General features: G+C 34.5%; 1 long non-coding RNA gene across 1 annotated transcript; it reads left to right on the top strand.

Annotated features, from left to right (window-relative positions):
• The first annotated feature begins 4,863 nt into the window (after positions 1–4,863).
• On the top strand, positions 4,864–11,445 carry LOC115922267. Its single transcript, XR_004063393.1, has 4 exons — positions 4,864–4,997; positions 7,514–7,649; positions 7,962–8,030; positions 10,900–11,445. It is a non-coding gene; the product is annotated as an uncharacterized LOC115922267 (long non-coding RNA).
• Positions 11,446–15,495: the final 4,050 nt, after the last annotated feature.

Genomic DNA, 15,495 nt, shown 5'->3' with positions numbered 1-15,495 from the left:
GATGTCAATCAAATGTACTGTATTTGCACTTTTTCAAGGCACATGTAAAATCATGGATCTTCAGTGACTGGTCCCTCAGAAACAAGTGCTAAGCCAGTCACAAAGAATTTATGATTTCAAATGCAGCCTGTCAGTGCATGGTAATTTTTTTTCCCTTTCAAATTTCATTTTGTAATCCTTCCATATTTGATCAACATTGTATATTTGTATTTGTATTTATTTTCCGTCATTTAGAAAAAACATCAACATATATATATTTACAATCATAAAGACACACTTAAAATAAAAAAGGAAGACGGAGGGATGGCCCTACTCAGCGTTGTTAGCATAACAATGCTGGTTTACAGAGGGGTCCCTATATACATAAAACACATGAAAATAAATAGTACAGAAGTAAAGAAAACTTACAGCAAACTAAGAACTTACAATAATGATAAGACCAAATTCGAGTAAAACAAGAAACAGGAGAACAATATTTACGATATATACCAAACAGAAAGCTAGACACACTGTGAAAAGGTTGGGCAATATTTTCCAACACTTTGCCAATAGTCAACCCAACCATCTATTGGGCAATATTTTCGTATTTTGCCCAACAGTTGGTCAAAATTTTTCCCAACAAGTGGGCTACCGTAGTCGGGCAGTTGAAGGGTCATATCTTTGCCCAAATTATGCACGTGTGAAGTAGGGTACTTACGTTTACCAATACCACTGGGCAAAATATTGCCCAATAGATGGTTGGGTTGACTATTGGCACAACGTTGGGCAAAGTGTTGACAAAATATTGCCCAACCTTTTCACAGTGCAAGTAATTTTTATTTTTTTATTTAAAAAAGATACGTACCTAAACAGCTACAAGAAGTCTGGAATAATATTTCTTAAATACTTTTTGAATGTGTAAACAGTTTGAAGTAATTTAGTGGAAAGAGGAGGAGTATAATATCGAATTGAGCTTCTATATTGGGTAGTTCTGCCACAATATTCAGTTCTAGGTTTAGGGAGAACAAAGTTACCGGAATTGCAGAGGGAATAACTATGACAAGTGGGTTGAAACATTTCATTCATATGGGCATATGGGCTATGGTTGGAGCGACGAATGCGGTGAACAGCGTTAATTCTTGATAGATACGAATGCAGGTACATTAAAATGTGAAGTAATTAAAGAGCAATGATGAATCAATTCTTTGACGTTGATTGAATTGTTCAATGTTACATAAATGTGGTGACTTGGTGATTATGAACGGCAGGTTTCAATATCTTCTCAATCTATCAAACTATAAGAAATCTAGCTGAAGTTAATAATACACAGACAAGAAAGTTGTTAAATATACTTTTTAGATTTCACTGTCAGACACTATTGAGTGACTGACTGACTTCTTCTTTTCTTTGGTAATAACATACATAAAATGAGCTGTAAAGTGTACTCTCTAAAAATTGAAATGTTAAATCACCATTTAAAAGGGCCGAGAAGTGACACTCTTTCAAAATGACTGCAACCCCTAAATTAGATTCGACAACTTAGCGGTCGTTATTTTCCCACACAAAGACATGTTAAAGCCTTTTTGTTTTGATGGAAGTTCTAAATTAGTATTATCTTTCAAATGCCATTGGAATTTAATCTTTTTATTTTTTGGCCTGCAAATGGGATAAAGTAGGCCTACTTTTAAGGACTACATGATTGTTTGATTTTTTTTTTCTACTATAACAGAAGTAAGCTTTGTCTACTCTAGACAATGTAATGAAATGTAATAATAGATCATGGTGGAAGTAGGATCTACTGTGCTTTTATACATTTATCAAACATTATAGTCAAATTGACTGCTATGAGAGGCATCGCTGTTTCCAGAGGCTCAGTTGGTGTTAAATCCTGATATCGTTTGTTGATGAAGGATGTCAATCAAACGACTGTATTTGCACTTTTTTCAAGGCAAATGTAAAATCATGGATCTTCAGTGACTGGTCCCATAGAAACAAGTGCTAAGCCAGTCACAAAGAATTTATGATTTCAACTGAAGCCTGTCAGTGCATTGAAAAGTTGATTTATGTTTTTTCCTTTAAATTTCGTTTGGAAACTTTCCATATAAGACCAACGTGGTGTATGTATTGGCATATAGGCTATGGTTGGAGCGATTGATGCGGTGAACAGCGTAACTTGGTATATTATGTGGAATTATCATATTCAGGTTCTGGATATTGGCAGCGAATGGAATCATATTGAAAAGGATGCAATTCATAGGTGCACGCGATAATTCTCAGTTAACATAATCTCTCTCTCTCTCTCTCTCTTGCATGAAGAAAATATGAAAATAATATTTTGCCTTGATCAAGAAAAATTGAACATATTATCAATATTATACAGGGAGAAAGAAATGGGGAGGAAACTATTCCAAACAAACATTTAAGCAACCCATTCAGTGTTCATTCGTGATAATATTCATAATAATACAGTTAGCCTACATTAAAATGTGAAATAATAATTAAAGAGCGATGATAAATCAATTCTTTGACGTTGATTGATTCCTTCAATTTCACTTGAACGTGATGACTTGTCAGTTACCGTGAGAACGGCCGGCTTAGATATCTACTCGAGTTATCAAACAATACGAAATCTAGCTGTAGGTAATACACAGACTAGAAATTAAACAAAAATGGAAATACCAGACTGATGACAATGACAATGATTAAAAGTTTGAATAAAAAATAATCAAACAATGTGTTCTGAGGTCAGGCTTCTTGGATTTTTTGAAGGTTTTATCCACCAGCATGTTTTTAAACATTATGTTAAATGTTAAATGTGCGTGTCGATCTGTGAAAGCTTTTTTTGTACAGGGAAGGGGTGGGTGGGGGGGGGGGGGGGTAGGGGAGGGTGTGTCTGTGTGAAACAAGCTAACAGGAGGAGGAGAACCATACATTTCTTGTCTCATTTTATTCCTACAAAAACACTCTAAGAATAACAGAAGTATGCTTTGTCTATTCTAAAGGAAACCTAATAAGACATCACTTTTGAAGTAAGGCCCACTGTGCCTTTATATATGTATCAAATATAAGCTGTTACTTTCAAGTATTGTATTGATGAGGTTATAAGGAAAATAGTATATAGTCCTGTTTAATATAATTTTGCACTATTTTGTATCCTAATTCTGCAATTAATCTTTTAGATTTCGTTTGTTGAGAGGAAAAAAATATATTCCAAATCAAAAACATAAAATGACCCCCTACTAAAAAAACCTCAGCAAGTGTGGAATGGACAACTGTGTTCTCAAGCACAATGTGTGTGTATGTTAGTGTGCGTCTGTGTGTGTATGTGTGCGTGTGTGTGTGTGCGTGCGTGTGTGTGTGTGCGTTGGTTTGTGTATTTGTGTGTATTGTGTGTATTTTGGACAAAGGTGTGAATTGATACTTGATTTCTGAGGTATTTCTCTATAGTTTACATGTTTAGGTTTTCATTTCTTGATGAAGGATATAAATCAAATGTACCATGCACTGTTTTCGAGGTACCTGTAAAGTGATGGATCTTCGGTGACTGGTCTTTTAGAAACTAGCGCTAAGCCAGTCACAAAGAATTTATAATTTCAACTGAAGCCTCTTAGTGCATGGGATATACATATATTTTTTTAAAATTCAAATTTCATTTCGAAACTTTCCATGATTGATCAAAAATGCTGTATGGGCATATGGTTTATGGTTGGAACAATGGATGTGGTTAACAGCGTTGGTGTACTATTAGGTGGATTTACCATATTCAGATTCTGAATATTGGCAGCGAATTTAATCATATTGAAAAAGATGCAGGTCTTGTTTTTACACGACAATTGTCAATTAATATATTCCCTCTCTCTTTCTTGCAAAAACAAAATATGAATATAATCTTGGGCTTTGATTGAGACAAAGTGAGCATTTTATTAGTATTAAACAGGGAGACATAAGTTGGGAGGTAATTAATCAAAGTGGACATTAAAGATACCTACTATATGATCATTCGTGAAGGATACGAATGCAGGTATGTTAAAATGTAAAGTGATTATTTATAGAGCGATGATGAATCAATTCTTTGACATTGATTGATTCGTTCAATCGTCGGTTACGAACGGCAGGCTTCGATATCTACTCAATCTATCAATTTGGACAAAGGTGTGAATTGATACTTGATTTCTGATGTTATTTGTCATAGTTTACCTTCTTAGTTTTTCTTTTCTTAATGAAGGATATAAATAAAAATGTGCCACGCTCTCTTTTCAACACACCTGTAAAAACTAACAGAAAAACCTCAGAAACTAGTGCTGACCCAGTCACAGAGAATTTATGATTTCAACTGAAGCTTCTCAGTGCAATAAACTTTTTTTTTTTTTCGAATTTCATTTGAAAACCTTCTATATTTGATCAACCTGGTTGATGGGCATATTAGCTATGGTAGGATTGGTAGTTGGAGTGATATATGCGGTTAAGAGCGTTGGTGTAATATTTTGATGTTTTATATTCAGATTCTGAATATTTTCACCGAATTGAATCATATTGAAAAGGATGCAATTCACAGTTGTACACGATAAATCTTAGTTGACAGATAACTACTACATGTTCATTCATGATGGATACGAATGAAGGTATATTGAATTATGAACGGCAGGCTTCGATATCTACTCAATCTATCAAACAATACGAAATCTAGCTCTAGTAAATACACAGTTAAGAAATTAAAAAAGGGAGATGCAAAAGTTACAAGTTGGGATAAAAAATAATCAAACAATATGTTCTGAGGTCATATTTATTACAATTTGTTTAAGTGTTATCCACCACCATGTTGTTGAATACTATATTCAATTATGCGGTGACTTGTTGGTTACGAGCAGATGATCATGGCAGGCTGTGATATTCTATAAAACTAGAAGCTATCTAGACAGTACTTCAACAGAAAGCTGGATAGAGACACTCCGTCACATCAAGCTACGAGAAAGTATATCATCTCACAGACTTCTGCTCGAATACCGCATCGAAATCAGGTAGGCCCTACAGCCTTTACGTTATGCCTGTTGCACATGAGACGTCTTTCTGATTGCGTTAGTTTGTAATTGTATTGATAATGATATCGATTATTTAGGAGCGCTTAAACAAAAAGAATACGCCTAAAACTCATAAATAGGTAAATCATACTTCATTACGGAGTAGAGAAATATTTTTAAAGAGATCTTTTGAAAGTGGTGAGACAGGTTAATTCTCTGATGGAAAGGGGGGTGTTTTCGAAGTAGCCACTGTAAAACGTTTTTCGGTATAGTTGAGGGTCTGGATCTGGGAATAATTAGTGTAAATTCAGTTGTAGAGCGTATGTCTGCATTTTCCAGACATTATTTTCTTCGCCTCTTGTGCAGCGGGCTTTTAGTGCACATTAATTAGGAGCTTTGCTTAAAGGTAATACAAAGTTTCGGTATGGGGTCATGAATTTGGTTCAAATGAACATATTGGAAGCATATGCGATCCTACAATATTCAGTGATCGTAGTCGCGGTTGAAATCGAGTCTAAAGTGATGAAATTGTAAATAATAAACTCTTTATGTTGTATAGCTCCCTCTCAAGACTGATATTAATTAAGCAATAAAACAATGTTTCTTGACTAAAATCGACCGATTAGCTATTCCCGTTTGGAAATAATATATCACAACTACATTATACTGAGAATTTCATGGTCTCAGCTACCATTGTACGGCCGTAGGTGCTATTTGAAATTCATCAAAATTTAACGGGAGCACCGGTAAATTTTTATATTCAATTTTTCTCAAAAACAGAAGTGTTTTAGGAGCGAAATTTTCTAGTGCTTTGAATACATCCACAAGGGCATCAAAATTGTAAAGAATCACTATCCACCCAATTTCCAAAATTTCCCAAAACTTTGTATTACCTTTAAGCAACTCTGATGAGTGATCGGAGAGATGGCCCAGTGATCTCGTAACAGGGAGTTCCCGGGTTCGCATCACCAAAGGGCGCTAGGTGTCCTTTGGTATAAAGGCATTAATCCTCATTACTCACACTGACTTATATCTACCTTACTAAAATTGTCATCACTGAAACTAAAAATGGCAACACTGTAACGTATCTCGCGACCCCCTCTCTCTCTAATTTGGTCTGTACAGAAAATGTCATGAGCTTTCATTTTCTCAGTTATTGATGACAGCATAGGTTGGTTCATACATTTCTGGATGTATTAAACATATTTGCAATGATTATATTAAGGGTGAATGTATGATTGAACATTTCTTGATGGAACTTATAAGCTTTTAAAGTCTTTTAGTACAGGGCAAATGGGTGATGACATCACAACACATGTCACAGAGTTGCCAATTTGCACAGTGTTTGATTGATTGCATCTTCAAAAACTCATAACTTTCTTATTCTTAATCTGTTTATACTTAAACTTTCACTGACTCGTTCCTCTCATTCTTCGGATTTCATAAAAACCAACTCAATATCAGGGTGGACTTCCCCTTTCAGCAAATTGGGTAAAATGTTACATAGGAGGTTACAAAAAACATACATGTTTGTTGGGAATACTACCAACACTAGGTAATATTTGTTTACCCAATTTAGGGTACATTTTACCAAATAAACATGCTCAAATTATAATGGCTCATACCCAAGCCTGATTTTGAAACAGTTAGTATTTTGAAAGTAATCAATAATTTGGGAAGGTAAGTTTAAAGATAATCTTGAGTTCTGGTAAATATAGAAATTCTCACAGAATCTAACGAAACTAATCCGCAGGATGTTCAATATTACAAATAAATTACATGTGTAAAATAATTTTGGTAGAAAATTTATAGTGGCTGAGAAATGAGCATATGAAGATGAGAAAATTAGCTGCAGGATAAACAATCCAGAATAAATCGTAGTAATTTCCTCTCAAAATACCAGAGCTCACTATGATTAGCTTTACGTAAGTATGAGTAATGTAACAAGGTAGTATGTCAAGCACTATTGTCATATCATTCATTGAATTCAATTTCTTAATATTTTCCGTGTCATGATAGCATTTTAAAGACATTACATTCTCCTACTTTTATTCTTTGGAAACGAAACTATGTGTTGAATCTTTATCATCGTATTCCCAAGGAGGGTGGGGATAAGCCGTTAAGTGCATGCACTGACATCAGTGCAGAAAGGGGCAGTACAGGAACATCGTCTTTCAATACGGCATTCAAAACATTCTCAGTTGTTTGGTTTCAGAAAGCGGAGAATATGATTGAATGTAGAAATTCTAAAGCCTTCCGCCTTGCATTTATCACAGTAAACCGCAATTCCCGTATTTCCGTCTCGAAGCCCGTTATTTTTGGCGCAATTTGTTCATTCAGTTTCCGTTATAACTTAATATTGTTCGATTTCGGATTTCTGTTCATTCTTGATGAGTGGTAAAAGGAAAGTTTCAGTACGTCACTATTCTATGCTGAAATTCTTAATTGTGTTGCAATGTCACCGTATCTTTGACTAAATGATCAAAATGTATTACATGTTTATTCCATTTCCTTAGACATTGAAAATGGCGTCAAAAACCATGATTGCTCTCTACTTTCTGATTGCCTTGGCCGTGGCAGCAAGTGTTTCAGTCCAGGAAGATGAGATCGACGATTCCAATGCGTTGAGTGTCGAGAAGAACCAGATCAGCAGTAAGCAATTTATTTATAATGTTATTAACCAACTAAACGAATACAATTACAAAACAACGCAACCTTTAAAGCAATTCCAATAGTCGTATGCCTGTACGGTCACCTATTGAAACGTGCCAACATGGCAATGATGTTTTGCATAATCCGACCAGATTTGTAGAAAGTTTGCACTTTTAGAAAGATACTTTTTATCACTTCTTATCCTGGCCGAAGATATTTCGTGATAACTTTAATTACCAACCAAGTTTTGTTTGATTTGATTTGATTTATTGATTTATTATTGTTTCGATAACTTTTATGTTTGTGTTGCAGTAGAGGAGGAGGCTGTATGTACTCCCCCCTTGACTCAACATCAAAGAATGATATGTGAGGGTGCAAATGGTATGAACAATATTTCAAAATCTAAAGAAAAATGCATAAGAAAAAGAATGCTCCTTCTATGAATGAAAATAATCCACCTCTCAATTTTTCAATTCGACACCTCTAGCACATAGTCATGAAAATGAGAAAAGTCAAGGAACACACACGACGAAGTCATTCAGAGTTTTATGTGGTATTTATTTTGAGGATGGATCAGCCCTTAATAAGACAAAAGAAACAGGCAAACAGATTAGTGTTTGTTTCTTTTACATATTAAACATCGGCAAAACTATATGATCATTCATAGGAATAGATACATCAATAATAACTATTGCCCTACTTGGCATTTTCCCCACACCATAGAAATACTGTACATTTTGGATACCTTTCCATATATGGTTTGCAGTTACATTGTAACATCCACATGCAATAAGCAAGGTATAACAATAATTTGCCCAAATATGCATATAAAGTAATCATGAATACAGAAATATAAATTGCCTTTTTGTATAGTTCTCTTTACTATTACAATGACTCACCCCTCTTGAGCTCTTGAGGAGAGACTCCTAGCGAGACACCGAGACTAGAATTAGACCAACTAGATAGTGCACCATCTCCAACTAAATGCCATCTCCAACCAAATGATGAAGTAAGGCCTCTGTAACATAAATGGTAACTTAAATGATAACTGCTATAACTTTTAAATTCTTAGAAAGTGACATGCAACTTGCAAGCTTTTGATATATAACAAATATTTTATATTCCCTACCTTTTCAAACTCAAGCTCAACAACTTTTACTTTGACAACAAAATATCCAATACTAATGATACAAATTATCTCTTTACCTAGTTATTACAGTATTGTGTATGCAAAAGAAGACCTGATATACATATCAGGTCTTCTTTTGCAAACACTTTATACAGAGAAGCACAAATCGTATCAGATTTAGCCTGATAGAGGTTTTCTAAACCAACTCATTATGAAAAGCAATTAATGATAGGCCTTCAAAAGGATCAATGCCATTTTTAACAAATGATTAAGTTAATAAAAATAGCAATACTTTGAACGCTGATATATGACTCGTGGAAGTGCAGTACAGGCATAAACAACAAATAAATATTTACAATGGTCATGATCACCGGCATTGCAATTATAATTTAGTGTGCAGGGGCGGATCTAGCGTTTTTGCCAGGGGGGAGGGGTGACCCAATGACGATGTGGAGCATCGTCCACGAGCCGCAAAGCGGCGATGCGATTTTTTGTGTGGTTATTTTGAACCCCCATAAGTGATGTTTCCTGGCATCTACTAATATCTACTAATACTGGGTCTGGAAATATTTATTTATTTATTTATTCAGGGTTTTTGTTGTCAATTGATAAAACAGTGGAGGGTAGTCCGATTCAGTTAAAAGAAACTGCTTTCCAACGGAGCCCTCCACATGATACAAACAATAACATAAAACATAAAAACAAAACATAAATTGAAACATCAATATAACTCAATATATAAAAACATTTATACATTTGAATAAACTATATGTACATGAGGCGCACGTGGGATGCACGGCGAGACCCCCCCCCCCCCCCCAGAGTAGGCCAGATTCTCGTGTGTTTTTTGTTTGTTGTTAAAGCATGTTAGAGAACTGTTTACATTGTTTCTTGAAATTGTTTAGTGACTTGCAATTTGGGACGGACAATGGCAACTTATTAAATAATGAATTTCTGTTTTAGGGTATGGTATTTGTAGACGGTTTTGGGTGGTATGGCGAGTATTATAAACAATGGGTCGATAAACAGAAAATGGTTTCAGGTATTTGTTTTTCTAGGCACATCACATTTTCACTTGGCAGCCCAAGGGGGGGGGGGTAAACACCCTAAACCCCTCCCCGTAGATTCGCCCCTGGTGTGTTGTTTTAAAGACTACAAATTAAAAGTACAGGCATAAACAATTTTATTGGTAATATTCACGATGGTCATGATCACCGGCATTGTAATTATAAATTAGTTTGTTGTTTTAAAGACTACAAATTAAGGAGTACTCGACAAACATGAGTACATGACACAAGAAGTTTTTTCGTGCGCATAATTTCGGTCAAAAGACTTTGTATAAACATTTTTTATAATAATATTATGAAGGGCATGTTTATTTCCTTCAAGTTAGTCTCGAACAACCCTCGTTGTCATTTGATTGATGATTTAACAATACGATGATTAAACAACTAAGCACAACATGGTAACTTCCTATGTTTTAGGATTTCCTTTTCGTATAGAGGGCACGGAGTCATTTATAATAACTTAAAATTACTAATTATTGAGAGAATTATCCAATCCATACTTGTCCCATATGTGTATCTTCATAATTGTTAAAGGGTTGGGTAAACTTTTACTCATAAGAGGGGAAGAAAGGAACCATGCATGTTTGTTGGGAAAGAATTGACCAACACTAGGCGGTGTCACACAGAGGCCAAAAATCCGGATTTTAGTTATCCGGATTTTAGTTATCCTCATAATTGCTGTCTGTCATCAATTATCCCATTAAAAATCCTCTAACGAAGCAAGAAAATTCTCCCTTGAAAGGATTTTTCAAGGGATTTTATAAGGGATTTTTCTGTGTGACACCGCCTAATGGGTAATGTTGGGTACATTTCATCCAACAAACATGCATCTTCCCATTTTGACCTCTTAATTTAAAAATTGTACCCAACTCTACACTGCTTTAAGAGAACATATACACCTCTTCAATATCCCGCTAGCACACCATATCATATAACACTTCTGTTTCTGAAATGCAATCGGTGCATGCACATTGTCAGGATACAAAAAACAAATACATTATAATTTTTTGTAATGTTTAATAAATCTTTATATTTCCCCTTTTCTTTATTTCAGTTAATGGGAAATAAGCGCATCGAGAAGTTCGAAAAGCATACTAGCTGGATCTTTTTCATTTGCCTGTGGTCAGACGTCGTCTTTGTTTGTTGAGACTTTTTTCAAATTGATGCGAGAAAAAAAAAATCATCGATGATCAGTCATCACTGACCTTAAATCCTAACCCCAAAGAATTAATAACATTGCCTCTAAAATATAAAAAAAAATCAATAAATATATATAATCCATTTTGAATCTCGTTTCAAAAGTAAGGAATCAATATGCCTACATGTAGCCCAATATAGTTTTGAGTTGACAACTGGTTAGTAAATTCACTGGAAATTTGATTGCTTGATATAATGCATTGAAGAGTACAATCTTGTACATGTGCTTCATATGTACTATAGAGGAACACGTGCAGTGGAAACCATTGAGGTGAATACATTAATAGAAATCAATGATCTAAACAGTATGTTCCGATTGTAAATTGTCAAATTTTTAATCAGCTGCTTTATTCTCTGACACACTGTGCACAAAACGGTCTCATTAAATAGAATGACGTAATAATTCCTCCTCGGGTAATTTACTTTAGTTCATGTCGTGAGAGGGATAACTATGCAAAATAGAAGGGAGAGAGAGAAAGAGAGAGAGAGAGAACGAGATAGGGAGAGATAGACAGGGAGCAGGCATATCAGAGAGGTAGAGGGAGAGATTGTGGAAATCTTATATAGAAGAGGATATGAGAGGAAGAGGATATGAGAGAGAGAGAGAGAGAGAGAGGGAGAAAGAGGGGGAGAAAAGAATGAACATGAAGCAGGCATATAAACAGAGAGAGATAGAGATTGAAGCAAGTCTGTATAGATGATAAGAGAGAGAGAGAGAGAGAAACAGATGAGGCAGGGAGATCTATATATGTTCAGTTAAATACAAACCCCTTCAGACACTATATTAATACCCGTCTATTGGTCTATCTCATTACGTTCTGTTGATGATGATGATAATGGTTTCTTCGATCTGTTAATTCACAGACGTAATTATCCAAAGACATCAAACATGAAACTGGTGATATTGTAAAATAAGTAGACATGATCAACAAAACAAAAACAATTGAGAGAGAGAGAGAGAGAGAGAGAGGGGGAAGGGAAAGAAAGAGAGACAGACAGAGGGTGAAGAGAGTAAGAACCACACCTACTCCCAGACAACTACCCCCTGGACAACTACCCCCTACGACAACCACCCTCTAGAACAACTACCCCCCGGACAACTATCCTAGGGGTAGTTGTCCGGGGGTAGTTGTCCTAGTGGGTGGTTATCTGTGGGGTAGTGTTCCGAGAGGGTAGTTGTACCGGGGGTAGTCGTCCTATAGGGTGGTTGCCCTAAGGGGTAGTTGTCCAGGGGGTAGTTGACTAGGGTGGTTGTCCGGGGGGAGGATGTCCAGGGGGTAGGTGTCCGGTTCGTTGCGTCTTGCTGATGTTTATCACAGTAGAATAATATAAATGTAATAATAATATAATCATAATATAAATGTTCTTAAAACAAATTATATTCATTTTAGAGGAAGAAAATCTAATGACAACCTTGCTCTTAATATTAAACTAGATGATATTTCTTTAGAGAGAAAGACATGTACGAAATTCCTTGGTGTCTATATCAATGAAAAACTTGACTGGAGCGACCATGTAAAACACATTGTTACACCAATCTCCAGAAATATTGGCGTACTGTATAGAATAAAATGTTTTGTTTCTGATAGAATATTACTTATGCTATATAATAGTCTAATTTTACCACACATCTCTTATTGTAATATTTTGTGGGCAACATCCAAGTGTGTGACTAATAATATTCTTCTGCTGCAAAAGAAAGCTGTACGCATATGTACCCGAGCTGGTTATCGTGACCATGCTACCCCACTATTTGTTAAACTGAAATGCTTTAAAAGATTGATGATATTAACTTCCTCCAAATTGCCATATTTATGTTCCGTTTTAATATCAAATTATTACCTACGTCATTATCTTCAATGTTTCAACCTAATAACATGGTTCATTCGTATTCAACAAGGCAGTCATCGAATTTACATGTGGTCAATCCTCACACTACATTAGCCCAGAAATCAATCAGACACAGAGGTCCAGATGTATGGAATTCTTTACCTAATGATATTCGAAATATAAAATCAACAAACTCCTTTAAAAGAGCACTCAAATGTATTATCATTTCACAGATGTAAGATATTACTTACATTATAATCTATTTATCAGTTCTAATTAAATCTAACATAATTTTGTTACTAGGCTTAACGAAAAAAAAAAAATCTTTTTTTTTTCTTTCTATTTTTAACTTTGTAAATAGTGTAAATAGTTCACTACAAAACTTTAGGAATTTTCTTTTGTCATATATTATATATTTGAAAGGTGTTTTAACGATTCAAGCTCTATTTGCTTATGTTTCATCACCTTTGTGTGTTCATTCTTCAAACTGTATATAAGTTGCAACTTGTCTTTGATAAAACAATGTTATATTCTTTTTCTACACCTATTCATCCATGATCCATGTAAAATTGAAAATGATTTGTTATATTATATTAATTTTTCATGTGATGTTAACTTCAATGAATTGTGAAATTGTGAACATGCATAAATAAATAAATAAATAAATAAATAATAAAAAAATATACTTAATGTTGGATAGTTTCTGCGCTATATAAATGTATTATTACTATTATTATTTTTATTGTTTGACATTGATTGATTGGTTCAATTTTACATGAATGTGGTGACTTGTCGGTTACGAACGGCAGGCTTCGATATATACTCAATCTATCAAACCATTCAAAATTTTCAAAAAAACAAAATAACAACGTGTTCTGAGGTCATATTAATTGCGATTTTACAACTGTTATCCACCAGCGTGTTGCTGAACAATAATTTCAATTCATAATGTATGTGTCGATCTGTGTTAGGTATAATATTTTTTTTAAATATTTTTTTCAAAGGGGGATGGAAAAGGGGAATTTTTGAGACAAGCTAGAAGGGGAGGGGAACCATACATCTCTCGTCTTATTTTATTCCAATGAAAAATTGTAATTTATGTTACGATTTAGGTTCTTTTCTTTTTGTAATGACTATAATGTTTGTATAATCTATTTTTTCTCACAATAACAGGAGTATATGCTTTGTCTATACTAGAGGAAATGTAATACGAAATCATTGTGGAAGCAGGACTTCCTGTTCTTTTATAAAAGTCTCAAATAGAAGCTATTATTTGTATTTATTAGTATAATTGTATTGATTCTTATCTTTAAAATTTTACTCAATTTTATATCTTTAATAATTGTCGAATTAATGTTTTCGATTTTTGTTGAATATAATAATATTCCAAATAAACAATAACATCAATATAATCACCCCCTAATAGAAAAAACACAGCCGCTGAGGAATGGGCAACTCTCTTTGCAAGCACAGTGTGTGTTGGTGTGTGTGTGTGTGTGTGTGTGCGTGTGCGTGTGTGTGCATTTGTGTGTGTATTTTGGACAAAATTAATGTGTGAATTAGTAATTGATTCATGATGTATTTCTTTATAGCTTACATGCTTAGTTTTTTCATTTCATGATGGAGGATATAAATCAAATTTACATTGTACTTTTTGCGAGGCACATGTAAAATTATGGAGCTTCAGTGACTGGTCCCTCAGAAACAAGTGCTAATTTTTAATATTTCCATATTTGATCAACATGGTGTATTGGCATATGGGCTATGGTTGGAGCGACGGATGCGGTGAACAGCGTTAATTCTTGATAGATATGAATGCAGGTACATAAAATGTTAAAGGTAATACAAAGTTTTGGTATGGGGTCGTGAATTTGGTTCAAATGAACATAGTGGAAGCATATGCGATCCTACAATATTCACTGATCGTTGTCGCGGTCGAAATCGACTCTAAAGTTGTGAAATTGTAAATAATAAATACTTTATGTTGTATAGCTCCCTCTCAAGGTCAATATATTAATTAAGCTGTAAAACAATGTTTCGAAGTTGACTAAAATCGGCCGATTAGCTATTCCCGTTCGGAAATTATATACCACAACTACATATTCTGAGATTTTCATGGTCGCAGCTACCATTGTACGGCAGTAGGAGCTATTTGAAATTTATCAACATTTACCGGGAGCACCGGTAAATCCTTATATTCAATTTTTCTCGAAATCAAAAGTGTTTTAGGGGCTAAAATTTCTAGTGCTTTTAATACATCCACAGGGGCATCCAAATATATCAAAATTGTAAAGAATCACTATCCACCCATTTTTCAAAATTTCCCAAAACTTTGTAATACCTTTAAGTAAAAAAGGGCAATGATAAATCAATCTTTGACGTTGATTGATTCGTTCAATTTACATAAATGTGGTGACTTGTTGATTACGAGCGGCAGGTTTCAATATCTTCTCAACCTATCAAACTATAAGAAATCTAGCTGAAGTCAATACACAGACAAGAAATGTTTTAAATATACTTTCTAGATTTCACTGTCAGACACTATTGAGTGAGGGACTGACTTCTTCTTTTCTTTGGTAATAACATACATAAAATGAGCTGTGAAAGGTATTCTCTAAAAATT

Source organism: Strongylocentrotus purpuratus, unplaced genomic scaffold (assembly GCF_000002235.5).
Source record: "Strongylocentrotus purpuratus isolate Spur 01 unplaced genomic scaffold, Spur_5.0 spur5_contig_821, whole genome shotgun sequence".
NCBI classification, from domain to species: domain Eukaryota; kingdom Metazoa; phylum Echinodermata; class Echinoidea; order Camarodonta; family Strongylocentrotidae; genus Strongylocentrotus; species Strongylocentrotus purpuratus.
Note: the sequence above shows the minus strand (reverse complement) of the source record. Positions and strands in the feature narration are given on the sequence as shown.